The sequence below is a fragment of the Macaca mulatta genome, chromosome 2 (genome assembly GCF_049350105.2).
Source record: "Macaca mulatta isolate MMU2019108-1 chromosome 2, T2T-MMU8v2.0, whole genome shotgun sequence".
In the NCBI taxonomy this organism is placed as follows: domain Eukaryota; kingdom Metazoa; phylum Chordata; class Mammalia; order Primates; family Cercopithecidae; genus Macaca; species Macaca mulatta.
The window spans coordinates 157,758,873-157,781,791 of record NC_133407.1 but is presented as its reverse complement, the minus strand read 5'-3'; the positions used below and the strand labels follow the sequence as shown (position 1 = coordinate 157,781,791).

At 43.3% G+C, this 22,919-nt stretch overlaps 1 long non-coding RNA gene across 1 annotated transcript; it reads left to right on the top strand.

Moving 5' to 3' along the window:
• Nucleotides 1-1,319: 1,319 nt before the first annotated feature.
• On the top strand, nt 1,320-20,709 carry LOC144339368 (uncharacterized). The gene is made up of 2 exons (XR_013414343.1): nt 1,320-1,409; nt 18,357-20,709. It is a non-coding gene; the product is annotated as an uncharacterized LOC144339368 (long non-coding RNA).
• Nucleotides 20,710-22,919: the final 2,210 nt, after the last annotated feature.

The following is a 22,919-nucleotide window of genomic DNA, read 5'->3' as shown; positions in this document are numbered from 1 at the left end:
CCCAGGGCTTTGAAAAGGCCCAAGCACCCAGCAAGGCTGGCAGTTATGAGCACTGTCAAGGGTAAGTGGGTCAGAAGAGACCTTCGCCAAGCAGGTGACTCACTCACTCACTCTCACTCACTCTTGATGGGCCAAGTACCTGCCATGTGCTATGGACACAGCAAAGCCAAACAAGACGCTGCCCTCCGGGAATTTGCAGCCCCTTGCAGACGCGGCCCCTTAGACAGCAGCTGTGCATCCGGCTGAATAGCGGCGCTTCTGCCCGTCCAGTGCCTACCCGCCTCTCCGAGAGAAAAACAGCCCCTGGTTTTCTCTCTGCAATTCCCCTTCTCCACTCTCCCTTCCACCCAGTCCTGGTGCCACAGACCCCTCCTCCTGCTTCCCGGGGATCCTGGCCAGCCCCGTCTCAGGCAAGTCCACGTAGAATGCAGGGAGTGATAACGGTGTATTGTTCTTGACTGCAAGCCTGTGTCCAGGGGGCTCCTTCTCTTGGAATGCCCTTCCCACCACACCTGCGGCCGCACTGCTCCGTGCCCTGCTAAGCCTCACTTCTTTTGAGGCGTCCCTCTTGCTGAGCCCTAGCCACCTGGCCCTCTGCTCAGTGCCTGAACACATCAGGCTTGCTGCAGCTCCTGCCTTTACCTCTCTATCTGTAGTGTTCTTTCAGAGCCTGCTCCCAGGTGGTATCACATATCAGATATCTGATGCAGAGCCTTAGAGAGGCTGTTCCAGGTCACACAAACTAAGGAAGTACCTCAGCCACTCCCTGTCACATCACCCTGTTCTATTTCCTTCACAGCACTTAATTGTATATCTGATATTTCCTTGTTTCTTTGTTTGTTCATTATCTGTCTCTTCCACTAGACTGTAAGCTCTTTGAGGGCAGGAAATTTGCCAGATGTATTCACTGCTGCATCCCCAGTACACAGTGATGGCTTGTAGCAGTTGCTAAATAAATGTTTGTTGAATGGCTTAATGCATGTATTTTGCTCACGTAAGCCAGTATGGACACTCAGGATTGAGGTGGCCTGTGCCTGCCGATCCACAGGCCTGTTTTCAGGCACTGTCCCCTTGTTCTTTAAGCTCCAGCTTGCAGGTATCCCTGCTGTCCCTCATATCTGTGGAACTTCTCAACTTATAAAGTTTCCATGTGCTGTTCATCTTTGTCCAGACAACCCCTCTCGTTCTTCAGGAAGTTCCTACTAAAATGCCATGACTTCAGGGAAACTTTCCCTAGCCTCAGCCTTACTAGGACAGATTCCTCCATTATGCGATCACAGAGAGGCCTGTAATTTTTCTTCATGAACCTCTCTCAACTGTTTTTTTTTTTTTGAGGTAGAGTCTCACTCTGTTGCCCAGACTGGAGTCCAATGGTGCAATCTTGGCTCACTGGACCCTCTGCCTCCTAGGTTTGAGCGATTCTCCTGCCTTAGCCTCCTGAGTAGCTGGGATTACAGGCATGCACCACCATGCCTGGCTAATTATTGTATTTTTAGGAGAGGTTTCACTGGGGTTTCACCATGTTGGCCAGGCTGGTCTCAAACTCCTGACATCAGATGATCCACCTACCTCAGCCTCCCAAAGTGCTGGGATCACATGCATGAGCCACTGCACCTGGCCTTCAACTGCAATTTTATCACTGTTTCTGGGATTGCTTGATTAACATGTCTCTGGACAAGGATGGCAAAGACTAGCTTATTATCCTGGGAAGTCCCCAGGGCCGAATGATGCGCTATGTGTGGAAGGTGCACCATGCAATCTGTAGGATAACTGACTGAGCGTCAGGGGCCTGCAACGGGAAAGTGGTGTGTTCTGAGCTTGGGAGCTAAAATAGAGAAGGCAGATGGGTGACAGGAACCACTGAATCAATGGCTTGGAGGTTGGACACCCCAAAAAGATGTATTAGTAAATCAGAGAAGAATCCATACTCTTAGAGGTATGGAGCAGGAGAGGAGGGAAATTTAAGCAGGAAGTTTTCTGAAATCATGTGAAAAGTAGAAAATGTACCAGATGAACTAGGGGATCTGGTTAAGAAGATTGTTGAAGGTGCCTCCTCCTGGCTTCTTCTTGTTGCTTATACTAAAATGTGAGAGAAGGAATATAAGTCAAAAGAAGGATTGTTAAATAAAAAGGAACCAGAACTTGGGTTGTGAAAATATCCAGCTTCTCCAGATGTCATCTGATGCTAAAACTAACAAATGGCTTCCAGGCAAAGAGCAAATGCAGCCCGGAGCCAGGAAGATGGCCTAAAGATGAAGCCAAGGGTATGGCCATGAGATCTTTTGTAAAATCTTCAAAGAGATCAAATGGACACCTCAGAATATTTTGTTAAAATAGTGGGATTTCTAAGAAGCTTACGGTCGTCCTTGACAGCAGTCTCAGCAGAAGCCCAAGGGAGAGACAGGCTTTTCTCAAAGAGATGTGTGGGTTTGACAGTTGTCTAAAGGCATGAACCTCAGTGAGATCTACAGGAGACATGTAACATTTTTAAAAGAATTATGTTAGCAAAACAGTGTAGACTTAGACTGAAAGGGTCAGAGACAATATAAAATGAAAACAGACCTGTAGATTCCTCCAAATTCTGGGAGGAAGCAAGCTGAGAAACTACACAGATATGAACCTGGGCTGCATTTCATGGAAAAGAAGGGATGACTTGCAGAACAGAACAAAAAACCCAAAGGGTGGAGCCAAGACCATGGAGAATCACTTTGGGGCCAGAGTCAGACTAAGTACTATTCAAGGAACTTGAAGGAACTGCCCAGGAAGATTTTAGAATTGCCATGGACTAGTGACTCCTGCATGCCTCCCATCCTTGTCCCCTTTGGAGCAGGCATGTCTACAGTGGTTATCCTATGCCTGTCCCACCAGTTTATGTCAGGTCGGTGCAGCGGGGGAGGCACAGTTAATTTGTCTCTGGAATTCCCAAGTCTGCAGATTGAGAACAACCCTACTCAAGGAGCTACACTTGAGGGAATAATATCCAAGGTGCTTCACCCACATCGAAGCCTGATTTAGATGCAGAGATTCTGGACATTGAGCTGATTCTACAGTGGGATGAGGATTTGAGGGGATGTTTGGAGGGCAAATGTATTTTGCATGTGGAAGGATGTAAATAATTTGTGGCCATTAGGTGGACTGTGGTCATTTTAAAACTCTTTGATGCTCTTCCATTCAAGGAGTAGCACATAATTCCTCTGCCTTTGAGTGTAGGCTGAACGTAGTGACTTCCTTTTAACAAATGAAAGATGGTGGAAGTAACTGTGTGATTTCCGAATCCATCCTTTCATAGACAAGATAGAGAAGCTGAGGGTTGAGGTCAGAGAGTGGCAGAAGCCAGCTTGTCCCTGTCCCAACACTATATGACACTCTCTGAACAAGTCCCACTGAAACCCTCTTTTGCCAGTTCAGTTCACTGTGCCGGGAATGCCCTGCTTCTTGAAGCCACCAGCTGAGCCCTGCCTGTTCCCCAGGGATGGGCTTGTGCATCATCTCCTTTGGGAAGCCTGATCCCAGCCTTCTCCTTGGGAATTCCCTCACTCACAGCACAGACCACACTGTAATGCAACTGTTTATATGTGTGTCTGTCTCTTTCGCAACTGCAACACCTCTGAGGGCAGGGACAGGGCCTGTTTCATCTGTGTATCCCACAGCCCTACACAGGCCCTGATGCAGGAGAGGCACCTGCAGTGAGAGAGGCTGGACAAGCCCTGCAGAGAGAGCCTCTGCCCAGGCTTTCCGCAGGGCCCTGGTGGCTAAGTCCTACCAGGGAAAGCAGTGTGCACGTACACAGCCCAGGTCTGGGTAGAACAATGGGGGCTACTGCTCCAAACCAGAGGCAGGTTAGAAGGCGAGCCTGGCTCAGGGCTGTGTGAATGGGGGATGGGAGAGACATGGGTTCTCTTTTTGTTGTATAATGATGATTCAGCTTGTTTTTGGGGAATCAGTAACCGGGACTGTGTGTACGCTGCAAAGGAAACATTAACTTGAAGGTCATAACCTGTGGGAAATCAAAGCGGGCAGGCCAAGTGACCTGGGCTTGTTTTTGTTTTTTGGTTTTTTTTTTTTTTAATTTGGAGCCAGTGTTTCTCTTTATCTCCTGGGATGCCTCGTTCAGATACTTCTACCCTGCCTTGTGAGTTACTCATGATGTCACCTGATCCCCACCCCTTAGAACCTCTCCCCAAAGGGAACCTAGAATTCAAAATAGTTTTCTCCATATTTCCCCTTTAAAGGGCCAGCGTGCAATTTTTCTTATAGAGGTGAAAGTAGGGATGAGCCTTAATACAGCTCTGTGCTACGCACCAGAGCCCACCTGAGGACCTGCAGACACAGATGAAATGCTTCTGGGCCACAGAGCTTACAGCCCTGCTCCTGCTGGGTCCTCTCCAGCCCCACACCAAATCTAACCTGGGGGTGTTGTGTGTTTGCACTCGCATGCCTGGACAGCACCGGGCTGACACATGGCCCCCAGAAACTCACTGCAGAGGAATAAATGAGAAAAGAGGAGGCAGGGACAGTGTCTCTACTTCAGGTGCTTGCACCCGTACGGGGGAAATGAATGCACAGACAGCAGATATCTAAGGTGGGAGGGGATGTGAACCATCACAGAGAGGAGACAGGAAGAAATGAGGTCTGGGTACTTCAAGCTCCACCTGGGAGATAAGGCCTAGTGAGACTGTGATGAATTTAACCAGCAAAAAATGAGAAAGACACTCCAGTTGAAGAGAATGTAAGAATGATGCATGGGTGCATGGAGGTGGGGACGTGGGTTGTTTTTGAGGAACCAGGAGAAAGCATTATAGCTGCAGGAGAGGAGCTGGCAAAGTCAGGGGTCACGAGGCCACAACATGGGGCGCAGACTGTGGATTTCACTCTGTTGTCCAGTGGTAACAAGATGTTCTGATTTCATAGGCCAGGGCAATTTCAACAGCATTCCAGTAACTGATATTAGATTCTCATTTTTTTGTTTTGCAAAGTAAAAACACCTTTAAAAAATCAATATCCTGGAATATTATTCAGCCTTAGAAAGGAAGAAAATTCTGACACACACTACGACGTGGAAGAATCTTGAGTACATTACTCTAACTGAATTAACCCAGCCACAATAGGACAAACGGTTCTGTTCCTATGAGGCCCCTAAAGTAGTCATGTTCATAGAGACAGAAAGTGGAATGGGGGGTGCCAGGGGCCATGGGGAGGGGAGAATGGGGAGTTCATGTTTAATGGGGACAGAGTTTCAGTTGAAAAAGTTCTGGAGATGGATGGCAATGATGGTTGCACAACAGTGTGAATGCTCTTAAAAACAGCACTGTGCACTGAAGAATAGTTAAAATGGTAAATTTTGGGTTATGTTTATTTTACCACAACTAAAAATAATAACAAAAAAATCAGTTTCCACCAGCCATCATGATAAATGAGTTGGAAAAGTTCGTGTAGCATCAGAAAGCTGAAAGGAGCAACTGGGCCTTGTTGGAAGCTCTGTCCCTGATGGCCCTGGGCCTGGGCTGGCCTCTGAGTGTAAGGAAATCACCCACCCAGGATCCAGCGCAGGCCAGAGCCTGGCACGTGCAAGACAAGTGAGCAGAACGTGGCACTGGTTGGGGAGTGCAGGATGGTGCCATGGCCCAGAGCCAGGGACAGCACAGCCCTGACCCTGACCCTGACCCTGACCCTGAGCCTGAGGGTTTGGGGTGTGGAGCACTTCATGGAACCCAGAGGAGTGCAGAGTGTAGGGGCTGCTTGGGAGACATGGCAACTGTGATCATAACTGGGAGCAGGGAAGACCTGGCTCCTTCCCTCCCCTCATGTCCTGCCAGGACCCTCCAATGGCTAAGTCTCTGCAAGTCAGATGCAGAGAGGCCTGGGGCTGCTGCCCTTCCAGGTCACACTCCAAGCACCAGGCCCCATGAAGGGTGGGGAGTGGACCAGAGGGACTCACAGATGAGTGGCGCTGTCTAGTCAGCGGAGAGCCCACCTCACGTTGCTCAGTGGAGGGAGCTCCACGTGAAGTAGCTGCAAGAGTGCTGGATATGCTGCAGGGTAAAAAGAAGTGGCAAGGCAGCTGGAGATCAGCAGTGGCACAACCCGCCACCACCTGAGGCTGCACGGACGCTGGGAGGGTGAAGTCACTGTGGAGCTCTCAAGTTGGAACCATCCAGGAACGGGCACCCTGGGCTCTTTAGGAGGAGCGGGGATCAAGGAGACGCTGCTGCCATTCCTGGAGCACATGCTGCGAAGTGTTTGGCTGGGAAGGGGAGGGTAACAAGAGAAAGTCATGGTGGGATGGGGGAAAGGCTGTAACGAGAGAGACTTAAGAGTGTATAAAGCTATTGAGAAAGACTCAGCTGAGAAGGAAAAGTTGAATATACAAGAAAGGGGAGAATCAGTAGTGTCTGTGGTTCCTGAAAAGGGGGGGAAGGGAAGATGTCCAAAAGCAGATTCCAAGGTGGCTTGAATGGCATCATAACCAGAAGGAAGGAAGGGAGGGTGGCAGGATGGATGGGTGGGTGGCTAGCTGGACGGTGGGTTTTCTTTACCCATGGTTCATGTTGGTACAAGATCCCCCACTGGTGGCTTTCCTTCTCTCTCTAAAGAGTGGGGTAAGGTCATCTCCTGAGGTGGGGTGCAGGAGAGGGAAGCTCGAGCAGTCCTTGTGGGGTTGGGGAATGGGAGAGCGGTGGAAGGACCCTGGGCTGTATTGAAGGCTCACCTCAGTTTACAGTGGGACCAAACTGCACATTTGAGACCCCAGATGCATCAGACTACTCAAGAAGCAGGCACGGAGGAAAAGGAAACCCATCTCTGAGTTTACCCAGATGGTTTCACTGAAAATCAAAGGGCGGTCATGGACTGCAGATTCTGAGCTGGACAAGGAAAATGCTAGTGAATTGAGAGAAGCTATCAAGGGCCCTTTAAGACCAAAGAGTGGGTCGTGCTGGAGCGGTTGACCGGAGACTAAAAGAGCTGACCGAGAACAGAAGGTGGAGGTGGGGAGTCTGAACGAGAGGTTTGGGTGACGACGGCTCTGTCATAAAGCAAAAACCTTAAGCAAGTTTAAACTTGTCAGAGTTTATTTGAGAAAAAAAATAGATTTGTGAATTGGGCAGCCCTCAGAACCAGAACAGGTTCGAAGAGCTCCTGGCTGCTACACGGTCAGGCTGCATTTATGGACAGAAAGTGGAAGTGGGGCAAAAAGAGCAACTTAATTGGTTGCAACTCAGCATTGTATCTCACTTGAAGCAGCCGGCTGCCTGTTACTAACTGAAACTCAGATATTTGTGACATGAGTATACATTTGATCCTTGGACAACACAGGTTGGACCTGTGCGGGTCCACATACGTGGGATTTTTAAAATAAATACAGTCGGCCCTCCATATTGGCAGCTTCTGCATCTACAACCAAATACAAATAAAAAATACAGCATTTGTGGGATGTGAAACCTGCATATGCAGAGGGCCAACTTTTTGTATTCATGGGTTTCACAGAGGCAATTGTGGAACTTCAGTATGCACCGGTTTTGGTATCCACAGGTGGTCCTGGAACCAATGCCCTGCAGATACTGAGAGACCACTGTGCTCCTAAGTTAATTAGTTAAGTTTAGCATGAATTACTCCATATTGGCTTGGTCTGCTGGGCCCAGTACAGGAGCCTTCTCCAAATCAGTAGCCTCCTGCGAATTTTATTTAACAATCCCTTGCTTTGGTCAGGATCTCACCTAGGTAAGAATGTGAATAAAACTTAGGGCATCAGTGCTACTCCCAGTTACCGTCATTTTAGATATTCGGTCTCAACATGTCATTTATTCCTAGGTTACAGTGTCCTCATGATCATACTTTTGAGGATTTTTGTCATTCCAATAAAAAGGTACCATTTAATGTTTAACAGACAGCTGCATGCAAACATTTAAAAATTTTTGAAAGAATACAATGCACCAGGAAGACTACTATTATGACTATTGGGAGCTTGATACCAAGAGTTTAAAGTATGCCCCTTACCCAGGGTCCTCATGAAACAAATCAACTAAAATCGAATAGATCAAACAATAAACCAAATGAAGAGTGCACCCATTTTAACCAAATAGCCTGTTTGTTGTTTTTTTGTGACTGAATCTCTACAATACCTGATGTATTTATTCATATGCAACAAAAAGCATCAGCACTGACTCCTCCTTGCTCAGCTAATAAGCCATCTCGCATCCCATGACTGGGCCAAATCAAAGCAGGAGTCAGAGCAAGTGGGCCAGAAGTCCACCTCTATAAAAGGGACCACAAATACAATTTAAATAGGCAGTTGCATTAGGGATGTTGCTAAAGTTAATCACTAAGTGAACTAATGGATCCCTCAGATGATGTAAAGTTCTGGGTTTAGCAGAAAAGATCCAACATTTTGTATTTATTGTGAAGTTCTAACTACAGCATTATCCTTCCAAGTAAAAAAGTAGGCATAAACAAAGTAGGCATAAACAAGGAAAGCTCAACAGGGAAAGCATCTCACTAAGAGAAGAGTTTAGTTCCCATGTATTGGGAAAACTGTTCATATCTAATATGTCATCTGCTTCCAGGAAAATTTCCCCATGGCCAGCTTTACCTTAAATTCTACAACAGGTGTGCAGTTCCAGGAATCTTGAGAGGCCCTTTGAGTTGTGAGTTGTGGACCCAACCAAGGTTCAAGGCCCGGAAGCTTGGCTGCAGTGTGGGTAGTGATAAGAATTTGCTATGGTGCCTACCAACAGGGTTCCAGGGCAATCTTTCTTTGATGTCATTTCCAGAGGATCTTGTCTTCAGGTTCTAAACTGTGAGGGACTTGATTGTTCTCAGTTGGTGGATCATGGAAAGTTTCTTTTATCTGGTGAAAATATACTTTGGCATAATACATGAAAGCCTTACAGTATTTAGTTATATCAGAATTGAGGAGAGTGGGAGATACATGAGGTTCTATTATTAAGGGCACAGGCTTCCAATAAATATTACATAAAGGCCCAGTCTACGTTTTCCGATGGGAGTGGATCTGATTCCCCGCAAAGCCAAGGCAATCAAATTGATTCAGTTGTCAATTTCAGTTAAAATGCCATTTGTTTTTTCAATCTTTCTAGAAGGTTGAGGGTGATGGGGACAATGGTAGTGTCATTGTGTTTGCAATACCTTGTTTAACTGCTTTAGAGTTTGAACAGTAACATAGGTTCCTCTGTTGCAGGAGATTCCTCTCCAGGGACACCCCAGAAAGGAAACACAATTCTAATAACATATTAGCAACTGTCCTAGCATCAGTTTTCTTACATGGAAAAGCTTCTATCTGACCAGAGAACATGCAAACTATTACAATAACATGCTGATATCCTGTCAAGGATGGAAGCTGAATGAAGTACCTCTGTAAATATTCAAATGGTTCATCATGTGTTAGAAATACATCACCTGAAGCTTTCATTGTCTTCACAGGATTATGGGTTTGACAAATCAAACATTGGCTATAAACCCTTTTAGCAATTTTAGAACAATCACCCTACCAATATTTTTCATAATTTGGATCAGCGTAATGAGCTATGGAGTGCAGAGCCCTTAACAATGGAAGCTTCAAGGACTCAGAGAGGACCAAGTGGCTATCCAGGGCCTCCATGAGTCTATACTTCACATTGAATTTACGTCCTTTCAGATACCAATTTCGTTTTTACAAATTGGTGCACTGCACTGTTTATTAAGTAAGTCATCATAGGGGAGCTGACTTTGATGAATCTTATGGAGTTTATTGAAATTACACATCCTAACAATTTCAGTACTGGCTGACTTAGCATGAACATCTGCCGGGGCATTCCCTTGATACTCAGGTGCAGTTTTATAAGTAGGTGTTTTGATTTTAATAATGGCAGTTTGTGATGGAAACAGGATGGCAGAAAGGAGTTCATCTACTTGGAGTTCATTTTTGATGGGGATCCCACTGGAAGTGAGAAGCTCCCTTTGTTTCCATAACATGCTGAAATTATGAAGTAGTTCTAAAGTATATCTGCTGTCTAAAAATATCTACTGATTTATCTTTAACTACGTGACAATCTCAGGTAAAAGCAAAAAGCTCTGCAGGTTAGGCTGATTTAAATTGGGGAAGAATTTCCTTTCCTATTAATTCATTTTGAGTGGTAACAGCATACCCCACCTGCCATTTTCCTTCTGAGTTTTCAGCCTAAGGCTCATCAACAAACAAATGTCTCCTTGGGATAAGCTAATGGAGTGCTTCATAAAGCAGCACGCAAGACTACTGATTCAGATACCACACTCACACTGTAGTCAGCCAGAGGTAGCAGAGTGCAACATCTTAGATGGAGATTGGGAAGCAAAAGGATTTCATAAGATGATAGTCTACTTGCTGAAAAATGCTGAATTTGACTAGAATTTAATAAACTTTCCACAACATGCAGGGCTTGCATAAAAGTTCATTCCTTAAGACTAACTCAGGTTAAAACTCTACCAGTATGGCAGCTGTGGCTACTGCTTTTAGTGGTGAGGATGTGCCTCAGCTGCGGGGGCTGACTGCCGGCTATAATGTGCCGTGGGCCTATTGTTTTCCCCCATGCCTGATTGCCATATTCGTGAATGGTTTAGTGTAATTTGGAAGTACTAAGGTTGGGGCTGCGATAAGGCCGGTTTCTGCCGGTGAGAAGCCTGCTCCTGACTGCCCTCTCATGATGCAGGCTCTGGTACTGCATTCTTAGTGAGCTCATACAGTGGTGAGGTGGTTAAGGAAAAGCTTGGAACCCAGGATCTGCAGTATCCTGCAAGTCCCAGAAAACCTCTTCACTGTCTTTTAGCTGTAGGCCAGGGAAAACCTTGAGTGGTTTTTATTCTCTTGGAAACCCTTTCCACAGTCAGGTCATGCCTTAAAAAGTGAAACTTTCCCCCTTGAAAACTGAAGGCTTTCCATCAAAACTTTGTGACCTTTATGTGCAAGTTGCTGTAAGAGGTAAAGTGAGTCCATTTCAGACCACACTTTACTGGGAGAGCAAAGCAAGAGATAATCTACATGCCGAATGAGGGGAGAATTTCAAGGAAATTGCAGAGTTATTCAGTCCTGGTGTAATGCCTGGGAAAAATAAGAAGGAGCTTCAGGAAACCTCTGTGGCATTACAGTCCAGGTATACTTTGATTTTTCCAAGTGAAAAGCAAACAAATACTGACTCTCTTTCTCAGCTAGAATGCTAAAGAAAGCTGGACAGGGACCTATGACTTTCAGCCATTCTGAATCAATGTGCACATTGAACAATCAAGTGTTAGAGTTTGGAATCACAGGAAACTTTGGTATCACGATTTTATTAAGTGCTCATAAATCTTGAACAAATTTCCCTCGTTGTCCATCCTTGTCCCTTGATTTTTTTAACTGGTAGGATTGGAGTATTACAAGGACTGATACACAGAATAAGTCCTTGTTTAATGAAATCTTCTGCAATTGATGAGAGTCCTTGAATTGTCCAGGCCTCAGTAAATATTAGGATAATTTAGCTAAAGGTTTAGAATGATCTATTTAGACTTTTATAGTTACCATAGTTTTAACCCTTCCTATATCAGTAGAGGAAGAAGCCCATAAACATTCAGATATTTTAGAGAGATCAGAGATATTGCAGGCCTGAGTTTTGATCTTGTCAGTTTCTGCCTGTGGAGAGCACAACAGATCTCGTTCAGGGGGTCAGGAAACTCTAACTCCTGCTCTGCAGGAAACTTCATATGCCTCTTTAGCTTAGCAGATAAGTCTTGCCCTAGCAAGTTACTAGAATAGTGTCACATAGGAAAAAGGTTCACTTTTCTGAAAATGGCCCCAGCATCAACTGGATGGGTTCAGACATGGGTACTGTTGTGTCTGATTCAAAACCCCCACCACAGAAATGACCTTTCCACTTTCAGGGATTTGTCAGCTTGTTAAAAGAAAACCGTCAGCTGAATTAAATTTAAAGGAGTTTAATTGAGTGATGAATGATTCGTAAATCGGGCAGCCCCCAGAATCACAGCAGATTTGAAGAGACTTTGGAGATGCCTCAGGGTCAGAACAAATGTATAGACAAGAAAGGGAAGTGATGTACAGGAATTGGAGGTGAGGTACAGAACAGCTGAATTGGCTACAGGTTGGGGTTTGCCTTATTTGAACACAATTTGAATGCTCAGCAGTATGTGAGTGGTTGAAGTATGGCTCCTGGGATTGGCCAGGACTCAGCGACTGTTACAAGTGCATACTTCTAAATTAGGTTTTCAATCTTGTCTACCTATTGACTTAGGTTGCAGTTCATCCACAAGGACTCAGATATAGAAGTATGGAGCCCTTCTCAGGCCATATTTAGTTTGCTTTAATAATTCCCCCTTTTGGTCATTTTCTCAATTTTGAGAGATTGACCAAAACTTTAGTCATTGATGTTACTATCACCATTGTAAATGTACTTATTTTGTCTTAAAACCCACTGAGAAACAGTAGAACAGTAGGTTTTGCAAAGGTAGGAACAAGGATTGAGTAGAGGGTGCCTCCTTATGCTGGAACATACTGTTTTAAGAGAAAAACAAGACCTGGTCTATTCTGGTCTAGGATCTATGTGCTTCCTTAAAGTCTTAGCTTGATTATGTCATATTTAGCATAACCAACTCCATTTTTGGTTTGGTCTGTCGGGGTCTAGTGCATGAGCTCAGTCCAAAACAATGGCCTCCTATAATTTTGTTTTAAAAAAATCTTCCCTTTTGACTGGGTTCTCACTTAAGTTAGAGTGTAACCAAAACTTAGGGCCTTAGCACCACTTTCAGTTACCATAATTTTGGGTTTCTGGTTTCAGCATGTCATTCATAGCTTACAGTGTCCTCGTGGTCCCATATTTTTTTCAGCTGGATTCTGGAAGGACAAGGCAGCCATCCTGGTTCTCCATGAGTTCATGCTTAATTAACATGAGACTTATGTCCTCTTGAATAGCAGTTGTTTTTCCAAATTTGGTGCATAGCACTGATAACTGATGGGTCATAATAGGCAATTTTGACGTAGACCATGCATTTCATTCAAACTGTATAACTAAAAAATTTCGGTATTAGCTGATTTACTGTGAAAATCTGGCAAAATATTTTCTTGGTATTTAATTAATTTTTGTTCTACTTAGGTTAGCAGTTTTATAACCTAGTCAGTCTTTTCATTAAAGTTCCAGGAATTCTTACCCAATTCAAATGACATGATTCTAAAGTTATTAGAAACCTGCATTCCAGAGTGCTTTTTAGGGTCCATTGCATCCTTTCATGAGTCTCCTAAAAGACACCATATTCTAGGATTTTACATGCTTGTGAAGTTTTTAAAAACTGCATCAGCATTAAGCAATTAACTGTGGAAATGACTTTAAATAGTCATAAAGACATAATATAAATGGTAATTTGGTTATTTCTGTGGTCTACAGTAACTTAACATAATAACCATAATTATGATTGATAGTATATACTAAGACATATTAGAATTTTAGAAATCCCATACAATTTTAGAACATATATTAATATCATTCACTAAAATATAATCTGAAGAAGGTTAAATATTATTTTTTTGACAATGTTTCCCATGTAATAACATGTCAAATAATCCTGTTTACCTCTCTTTTGGATACTTCAGGGGCCCTCTGTAGCATCCCAAAGTTAAGGTCAGAAAAGACTATTTTGAAGCTGAAATTTGATTTTGGGAAGCCTATCAAATATGTTAAAGGTTTAAAACATTTGATATTATGCTTAATCAGTTTAACCATGAGATGAGATTCTTATAAACCTTTTATCACCCTTTACAATTTTTGTAAAAGAGCAGATCAGTGCTTTAAGAAAACCATCTATGCTTTTTTTTCGATGTTCAATTTATGGAAAAACTGAATAGTACCCCTTTAAATTTAGTCAATATGTTCACACACACAATTTTTTTTATCAGGTTAATTTTTACAAATCTTCCACAACTTGTTCAGACCCTTAGCTTCTTCTTATCTAATTTGAAACAACCCTTTAGCCCTCTAAACTAGGCAAAAATTTACATTTCCATCCCTTCTTATAATCTTTTACCAAAAACACGTTTCACTCTCCTCGCACACCTTGCATGTAAAACTATTTTTTTAGTATTTTCAATTACATGTTATAATGGTAACTCTTAGCAACTTTTACTTTTGGTGCATAAATTTCCTTTCATGAATCCTTTCACAACATACACAGACCATCTACAACATGCTTGGACTTTCTGACTTGTCCTAAACATCCCTCTTTTTAAACAACCAGTTATTTTATTTTAAGACAAGAATTTACCCTACAAGATCCTTTCCTATATAAAATCTCTTTTCTTTATAACCTTATTTTCATAGCCAAGACGCATGACTAATTCCACATGTCCCCAGGCCTTATCTAGAATCTAAGGTCTCCAAGGTAGGTAAGTTGAACAATTTCCAAAAGTCAAAGCAGGTTATAACCTTAAAGCATTTAGCAAACCTAATATCTGACCTGCTTATATTAGACCAAATGTCTTTATTTTGCCAATAATCTTTAGAGCCGTTTTTATTTCCCAAAGATTACTAAAGTTATGTAAACTAAGACATTACAGATTTTACTTTCCTGACAAAAATATTTGATTTAAGCACATATTTTTCTTTAGGCCAATTAATTAGAGCTCTCTTATATAAACATTATGAAGCCAACACATATATAACTATACAGGCAGAACAGAAGAAGACCCAGTAGTTTATACATCTCTTAATTGGATTACTGGGTTTAGGGTGGAGTCCTTGGAAGAACAGGGCCAGGAAAGCATGCAGTTTCTGGGGCCTAATATAATAAGCAGTCACATCTGGAAGGCAAAACTGACCTTCAAAAATTAAGGGTCTCATTTTTATATCAGATCCTTGATCTGGTATAAAGAACAGAGCCTTAGATTTTGAGAGGGATCTATCCATTTCCAATGCCTGGGGTTCCATGAAGAAAACAGGGTTTTTTTCCAAAATGGGGTCTCTGGCGCCTCCTACTTTTTCCAAAGAGTCCAAGGCTGTTAGAGCTTGAATATCTGCTTTTAATTAAGCTGACTTTTAACCATAGTGCTCTTTCTAAAAACTCCTTTTAAATTTCTTATTACCTGACTTTAGCCAGGCCAAATGGCTGATATTTCTGACTTTTGAACTTTACCAAAGGTAATCTTACAGATGAAACCAACAAAGCTCAACTAAGGATATGACTTAACCACAAGTGTACTAGGTATTTTCAAAGAGGTGGTAAGCAGTTTTTACAAAATCTGGAATTTTTAAAGGTAATTCAGAGAAAGGAAGATTTAAGAAGGGAAGCTACAGGTTGTTCATGGAGGGGAAGAACATCAGGAAGTGGTAAAAGTCACACAGGTATTAACCAGAAAGTACTCATTCTCTAAGCTTGGAATCAAGCCCAGGCCACCAATGTGAAAGGACAAAACTTAGCTGCTGAGCTACAACACTGGGCAGTCTCCATTGCCCTTCCCAGAAGGAGTCTAGAGTAGTTAATTTTGAACTTGCAAAGTCTTTCAACTACTCAAGATAATTTTTAGACTTTAGTGTGACATGAACCCTAAAATTCCTGTTCCCTGGAAGGCAGAGACCAAGAGAAAGTACCGCCACATAGTTACAAGGCCAAGCTACCAGGGACATAAAACAAGATGGAGACCTAATCCAGTTTTTGTTTGTTTGTTTGTTTCAGGGGCCTGCCGCAACACAAAAGAAAAAAAATTAATGCACTCTAGTGCATCTGTTGTTTATTTGGAATGTACCACTGTAAGTTATCTTTAGTAACATTTTGCCATTTCTGTAAGACTTTGCTGCTGCCCAGGCCTAATGTATAAGCCAGAAGGAATCTGGTTTTCTAGAAATTAAGGATCCCATTTTTACTTAAAATATTGGCTTTACTGTCAGCTTTCCTTGATTAACTTAGCCAATGATTTCTTTCCCACCTAAACACACAAGAAAAATGAAACAAAAGATAGAACACAAAAATCCCTGCAAATTTTTAAAAGCCAAATTTTACACCCCCTACAATATTACCATTTATAACCAGTTCCTTTCTGACCCAGTCAGATGTAAGAGTCCTCTAACTGGATCCAGTTAATTCCCAGATCAAATCCATTCCTGGACCCAGTCCAGTTTCTGTTGTGACTTCCAAACCCAGTTTGGATTAGAAATTTGTTCAAAGAAACTGAGAGCTCAAAACACAAATCCATGGAGCTTTGAAATCTGAGAGAGAACTTACCCATGATCCCCAGCCACTCTGAGAGATCAATGGACACAAATAAGTCCTGCAGGTACCTTGCTTGTTCACTCAGTACTCCTGGGGGTCATTAGAAGCTGTACTTTGGATCCCACTTCTGACACTATCTGTTAAAAGAAAAACTTCAGCCGAATTAAATTTCAAAAACTTTAATTGAGCAATGAACGATTCACAAATTGGGCAGCTCTCAGAATCACAACAGATTCAAAGAGACTCCAGGGTGCCTCGTGGTCAGAACAAATTTATAGACAAAAAGGGGGGGGGGGCAATGATAAGCAGAAATCAGAATTGAGGTAAAGAACAGCTGGATTGGTTATAGCTCGGCGTTTGCCTCATTTGAACACAGTTTGAACACTGAGTGGTGTATGAGTGGTTGAAGTATGGCTGCTGGGATTGGCCGGGACTCAGCGATTGTTACAGGTGCATACTCCTAAGTTAGATTTTCAATCTTGTCCACCTATTAAGTTAGGTTGCAGTTCGTCTACAAGGACTCAACCATAGAAGTACAGAGTCCTTCTCAAGCTGTTTGCTTTAACAGCTTATTAAAGTGAGGTTTGTGAAAGATAAACCAGCCCCAATATTCACCAGCATGGTACAGGTTCTCTGCTTGTCTTAGCCTCTGTTTCTCATTGTTTATCAAAAGGCATCACAGGCAACAGCTAGCCGGAAGGTCCCTCCTGCGGCCAGGCTGATTGTGATCTCCTGGGCTCCCTCTAGTGGGCAGACCATCCCCACTGAAAGGAGGAGGCTCCTTGGTGGACTGGGATGACTGGACAGCCTCTCTCCCAGCACCCCGGCTGTTTGCAATGTAGGCAGACACCTTGGGGTGAAGGGTTTCTTACTCTAGGTTCTTTAGACTGTAGTTTAAAACAAGGACAAGGTGGTCCCTTTGGCTTTGGCCGCTGTAATTGTTGCAAATGAAGAGACATAAGCTTATTAGCTTTCTGTGCTTTTTCTTAGAGTCCTTTGAAAATGCTCAGCTAAAGCCACCAATTCAACCATATCTGTCATTCCCCATACAAATTCATGCTTCTTAATGCAACTGCTAAATTCAGGACAACATTTGTTTATAAATAGAGCAGTTAATGCCATTTTAGTCCCTACAGGAAATTCTCCTTGTTGTATTTTGAGTGCAGAATGTTTCGCAAATAGTGTTTCTAAACCAGCTCTGTAATATGAAATGGGTCTGTCCTTTTTTCACCTGCAAGCCTGACAGATGGATCCTTTTTTTGTGCAGAAGACTTAGGAACTGAATTTAAAAGGTTTTCAGTGTTCTTCCAGCTAGTTGTAGCAGTAAGGTTTTTTAGGGTCTTTAATATCCCCTCGGGTTCTCTCTATTCTACTGCTTTTATACTCTTTTGAGCTTTACCAGGTTCAAAAATCAAGTGAATAAATTAATAAAGTCAGAAGTTCCTGGATCATAAGCTCCTATGGGAATTCTAAATTCCTAGGTAAATGTTTGAGGATTTTCTCTTGCATTAGGAAAGTATCTTATGAAGGCTCTAAGTTCAGCTTCAGAACATGGAGTAAAAGTGGTTACAGCAGGCAGGCCTAGGTGTTCAGAGGGTCTTACTTTGTAAGACAGTTGTCCAACCTCTCCTTTTCATTTGCCTCAAGATGGAAAGGTACTTGAGCAAAACGATCAGTGAACTCGGGGTATTGAAGTAATGGCAAAGACAGCAAGGAGCAGTCAGAGTTAATTCAATGAGCGTGCAGTCCTCCTTCCTCTGGTCCTCAGTTTGCTGATTAAGCTTTTTATTTGTCTCTTAGGAAGAAACTTTTAAGGCAGACACTCTTTGTTTAATCTTTTACATGTTTCTGCATACCAATTAAAATGCATTCCATTGTTCTTGTGGGATGTTTTATCTTTCTATTCCTAATTTTTCCCTGCAAATAAACAATTTTATCCAAATTAAAACTTCTCAACCAGGCACGGTGGCTCATCCCTGTAATCCATGCACTTTGGGAGGCCGAGGGGGATGGATCACTTGAGACCAGGAGTTCAAGACAAGCCTGGGCAATAGGGAGAAACCCCATCTCTACAAAATATACAAAAATTAACTGAGGGTGGTGGTGTGCACCTGTAATCTCAGCTACTTGGGAGGCTAAGGCAGGAGAATCCCTTGAGCCCAGGAGGCAGAGGTTGCCGTGAGCCAAGATGGTTCCACTGCACTCCAGTCTGAGTAACAGGAGTAAAACTCTGTCTCATCAAACAAGCAAACAAACTTCCCCACTGTGGCTGCTGTAACTCTAAATTATTTTGGGTAAGGTTCACCCATTTCTCCAGAAAAGCCCTTGTTCTGTGTCCATAGTTCATATACAAGAAATTGACTAGAGAGTCCCAGATGGGGGAGTTCTAAACTCCTTGGATCCCAGTGAACCCCTGATTCCCTATCTCCTAGGAACCCTACCTACCACACCCAGTTCAGTTTCTGTTTTGGCCCAGCCAGACATCTGAAAGCTCTATAGGATCAGTCCAGTTTCAAGATTTCTGAACCCAGTGTGGATCGAATTTCTCAAATAAGCTCAGAGAGCTCAGAACCCGAATGAGTGGAGCTCAGAATCTGAGAGGGCTCGACCCACCATCCCCAGTTCCAGGGGATCAGTGGGCACAATGGGCCCTGGTGTGTGCCTTGGCTTGGCCACCCCCTGCTCCTGGGGGTCACTATGTTCCTCTTCGAGTTCCTTCACATTCACCGATCTGTTAAAAAGGAAAAACCTCAGGCAAGCTTAAATTTATCAGGTTTATTTAAGGGGAAAAAAACTTGCAAGCTGGGCAGCCCTTAGAACTAGAACAGGTTCAGAGAACTCCTGCCTGCCACATGGTCAGGCAGCATTTATGAACAGAAAACCAACATAGAGCAAAAAGAACAACTAAACTGGCTACAGCTCAGTGTTTTGTATCACTGGGTCGGCTGGCTGCCTACTAGACATAAAGCTCAAGCCTTAACTAACCAAAACTCAGCTATTTGTTGCCTCAGTATACTCTTAAGGAAATTAGTGACATTTAGCATGAGCAACTCCGTATTGGCTTGGTCTGCTGGGTGCAGGAGAGGAGCCTGATCCAAATCAATGACCCCTACAAATGTTACTGAAGAGTTCTAAGGAGGGGTCCTGAGGTGGCTGTGGCCACGAGGGCCCGCTTGAGGCTGAAGATGGGGAGCGCACACATTCTTATATTCTCTATTCTCTGCAGTTGGTGTTTGCTTATTCCTGGGCTGGCCACCACCCTTCGTAATTGCTGTAGATTTTTGCTTTATTTTTCAAATTATGTTATTAAAAATTAACTATGTACTCTTTGACCCAGCCATTCCACTTCTGGGTATTTTACCCAAGAGAAATGAAGATATACATCCACACAAAGACTTGTAGAATTTTCACAGCAGCCTATTCACCATAGTCAAGACCTGAACACAACTCAAATGCCCACCAATAGGAGAATGAATAAAAAAATTAATACTTTTATATAGTAGAGTATTATTTATTAATAAAAAGGAAGGAAAACATGCAGCAATATTATGTTAAGTGACAGAAGCCAGACTCAAAATAGTACATGCTGTATGACTTTTCTGTAGGATGTTTCAGATCCCACCAAAACTAATGTGTGATAATAAAAGTCAGCACAGTCATTTGAGGGTGGGGTTGACTGGAAAGCAACCCTAGGAGATTTCTTGGCGCGATGAAACGTCCTCTAGCTTGTTTGAGATGGTGACTATACAGGTTGTGAAACTGCCAAGACCCATTAAACTCAACATGTAAGATCTGTAAACAGAAATTATTATAAAGTTAAAATTAACTACAAAATGAATATGTGCTCGGCATACAACACGGAACAACCCAGAAATGAGTAGAGAAAAAGTTAACAACCCACCACCCTCTTTGGACTTCCCTGAGTCAATTGCTGTTACTGCTGTTTGTGTACAGAACTGAAGGCCTGTTACTATCCTGCAAAACTCTTGTTACTATTCAAGCATCACGACTGTAATCCTAACACTTTGGGAGGCCAAGGTGGGAGACTCACTTGAAGCCAGGGGTTCAAGACCAGCCTGGGCAACACAGTCTCTACAGATTTTTTAAAAGTATATTAGCCAGGCATGGCGGCATGCACCTATAGTCCTAGCTGCTTAGGAGGCTGAGGCAAGAGTATGGCTTGAGCCCAGGAGTTTGAACCTGGGTGACAGAGTGAGATTCTGTTTCTAAAAACAAAAACAAAAAGAAATTGATATTGAACCTTTCAGTTCAAATTTAGTCTTGTAACATTTTATGTAACTCCTTTGGTTTCAAAAAAAAATAATTTGAAAACAAGAAAGATTCTAGGAAGATAATTAGATAAGTGAAATAATGACATTCAATAGGTTTGAAATATAAAGTTAGAAACACACTCCAAAAATTAGATCAAAATGGTGAATAAATGGAAAATAACATAAAAGATAAAAGGTTTAGAAAATCAACCCATAAAAGACAAAAGGTTTGGAAAATCAACCCATGAATCAACCCAACATTGAACACTAAGTGAAGTCTCAAACATTCTAGTTGAGTTCCAGTTACTGTATGAAACTTTTTTTCATTTATTAGATATGTAGTGAATAGACTGACCACTGAGCTGAGACATTCTCAGACAATCACAGATATTCTCAGACAATCACAGTGTTGTGCCTTCTTAGCTACGGCCCTGGACTCCACCACAGCAGGTGGGAAGTTCAGCCCATTCCATTTTAGACTTGAAGGGCTAGGACACCCACATGGCAAACGCTGGCCTCATGCCCACTAAGGATGAGTTGGGAAGCACACATTCACGAGAAAGAGAAAGGAGAGATGCTGACAACCACATCCACACAGCTCTTGGACGAGGAAACTGTGATGCAAATAACAATGGCATCTCAGAAAAAGGAGGTGCTGCCCTCGAAAGGAAGATGGGAACCCACTTTTAAATATTTTATTGCCGATGAAACATGAGACAATGAAACAGGAGCACTTGTTAAAGAAGGACTGAAAATATGCCCCCTTCCTCAAAACTCTTTCTTAGAAGCCACTGGAGTACACAATCAGAAAAAAAAAAAAAAGGAACATCAAGATCTGGATGCGGGAGCTGGCAGGGAACTGGTACAGGACATGGGCAATAGTCAGTCTCAGGATGCCTGCAGCCTGGGCAGCCAGAGTCCCTGTGCAGCAGGGCAGAGGTGCTGGGGCACAGTGGGGTTGAGCCTGCAGGATGAGGATGAGGCACCTTATAAAGGATATGGCCATGTACTTGACAGATCTAATGCAGCGTTTTGAAAAAATAAATAAAGATCAGTGCACCAAAATGAATCAAATTTTAAAATGAGGTAATCACTAACTCTAAGCAAAACACTAAGTTGGACTAGGAAAAAAACCCACCATACGCTACTATTGCGTTTGCAGTGTAGTACATAGTCTTAATAGACTACTAATGTATAATAGATTGTAAAATTTATCAATAGTTTACTACATCCATACTGGGAGATTGGAGGGTTGGGAAGAAAGGGAAAATGCAGAGAAAGGGACTGGCACAGGAATAAATCTTCATCTGTCCTGACACACGCTCCAAGGCCATATCAGAAATTACTCACTGGGCAATAGCTGTGCAAGTGTATTATTTGGAAGCACTTATTAATGTGTTTGGTATTTCCACTCTTGTTGGATGCATGCAGCAGGCCCTCTTCAGGTGCAGAAGGGGAGGTCTATTGTCTCATCCTTGTACACCCAGCATCGCCAGGGTGTCTGCAGAAGGCAGGGCTTAGTGAGCAAGTGAATACGCAAACACATACACACCCTTGGATATTCCTCTGCCACCTTCAGGGAGCAGGGGTCTGTGTACAGGGAACCTGCTCCTAAGGTAGTGGGCTGCTGTCTACCCCACCTCCACACACATACACCTAGCCTGGACTTACCCTCTCAGGCCCCAAAGGTCAGGCCAGGTGGGGCTGGGACAGCCTCCCTAGCAGGTCCTGCTGGCTAAGGAAGCAGGGGTGTAGGGTGTAGGCTGAGGAAGGGAAAGAGGGAGACACAGGGGTTGCAGGCTCTCATTTCAGGTCCAGGCTAGGGCCCTAATGGCTCATGCTGGAGATGGGTATCATGCTTGCAAAGTTCTACAGGAAACATGAACACGGGCACTGTGTCCCTGGGCTGCCTGGGTCCTCCCTGCCAAGTCCAGGTCTGCTTAGATTCACACGTGGCCGTCTCTCCATTTGTAGGGTTGCTCCAGTGAGTACAGTTACAACACTGATTCCCTGTGCTGAGGGTTCAGGACTGGCAAAGAGCTGCCCTTGACTTCCGGGATTCTTAGGTTCCCCATGGCACTGACACTGTGGACTTGTGAAATTTCATTTCTGATAAGATTGCATAAATCCCAGTGAGGTCACTGTATTAGTCTGTTCTCACATTGTATAAAAAAACTACCTGAGACTGCGTACCTTATAAGAAAAGAGATTTTAATTGGCTCATGGTTCCACAGGAAGCATAGGTGGGAAGGCCTCAGGAAACTTTCAATCGTGGTGGAAGGCAAAGGGAAAGCAGGCACATCTTACATGGCCAGAGAAGGAGGAAGAGGAAAGAGAGGCGGGAGGTGCCACACACTTTTAAACAACCAGATATCATGGAGAACTCACTATACCAAGAGCAACAAGGGGGATCTGCCCACATGATCCAATCACCCC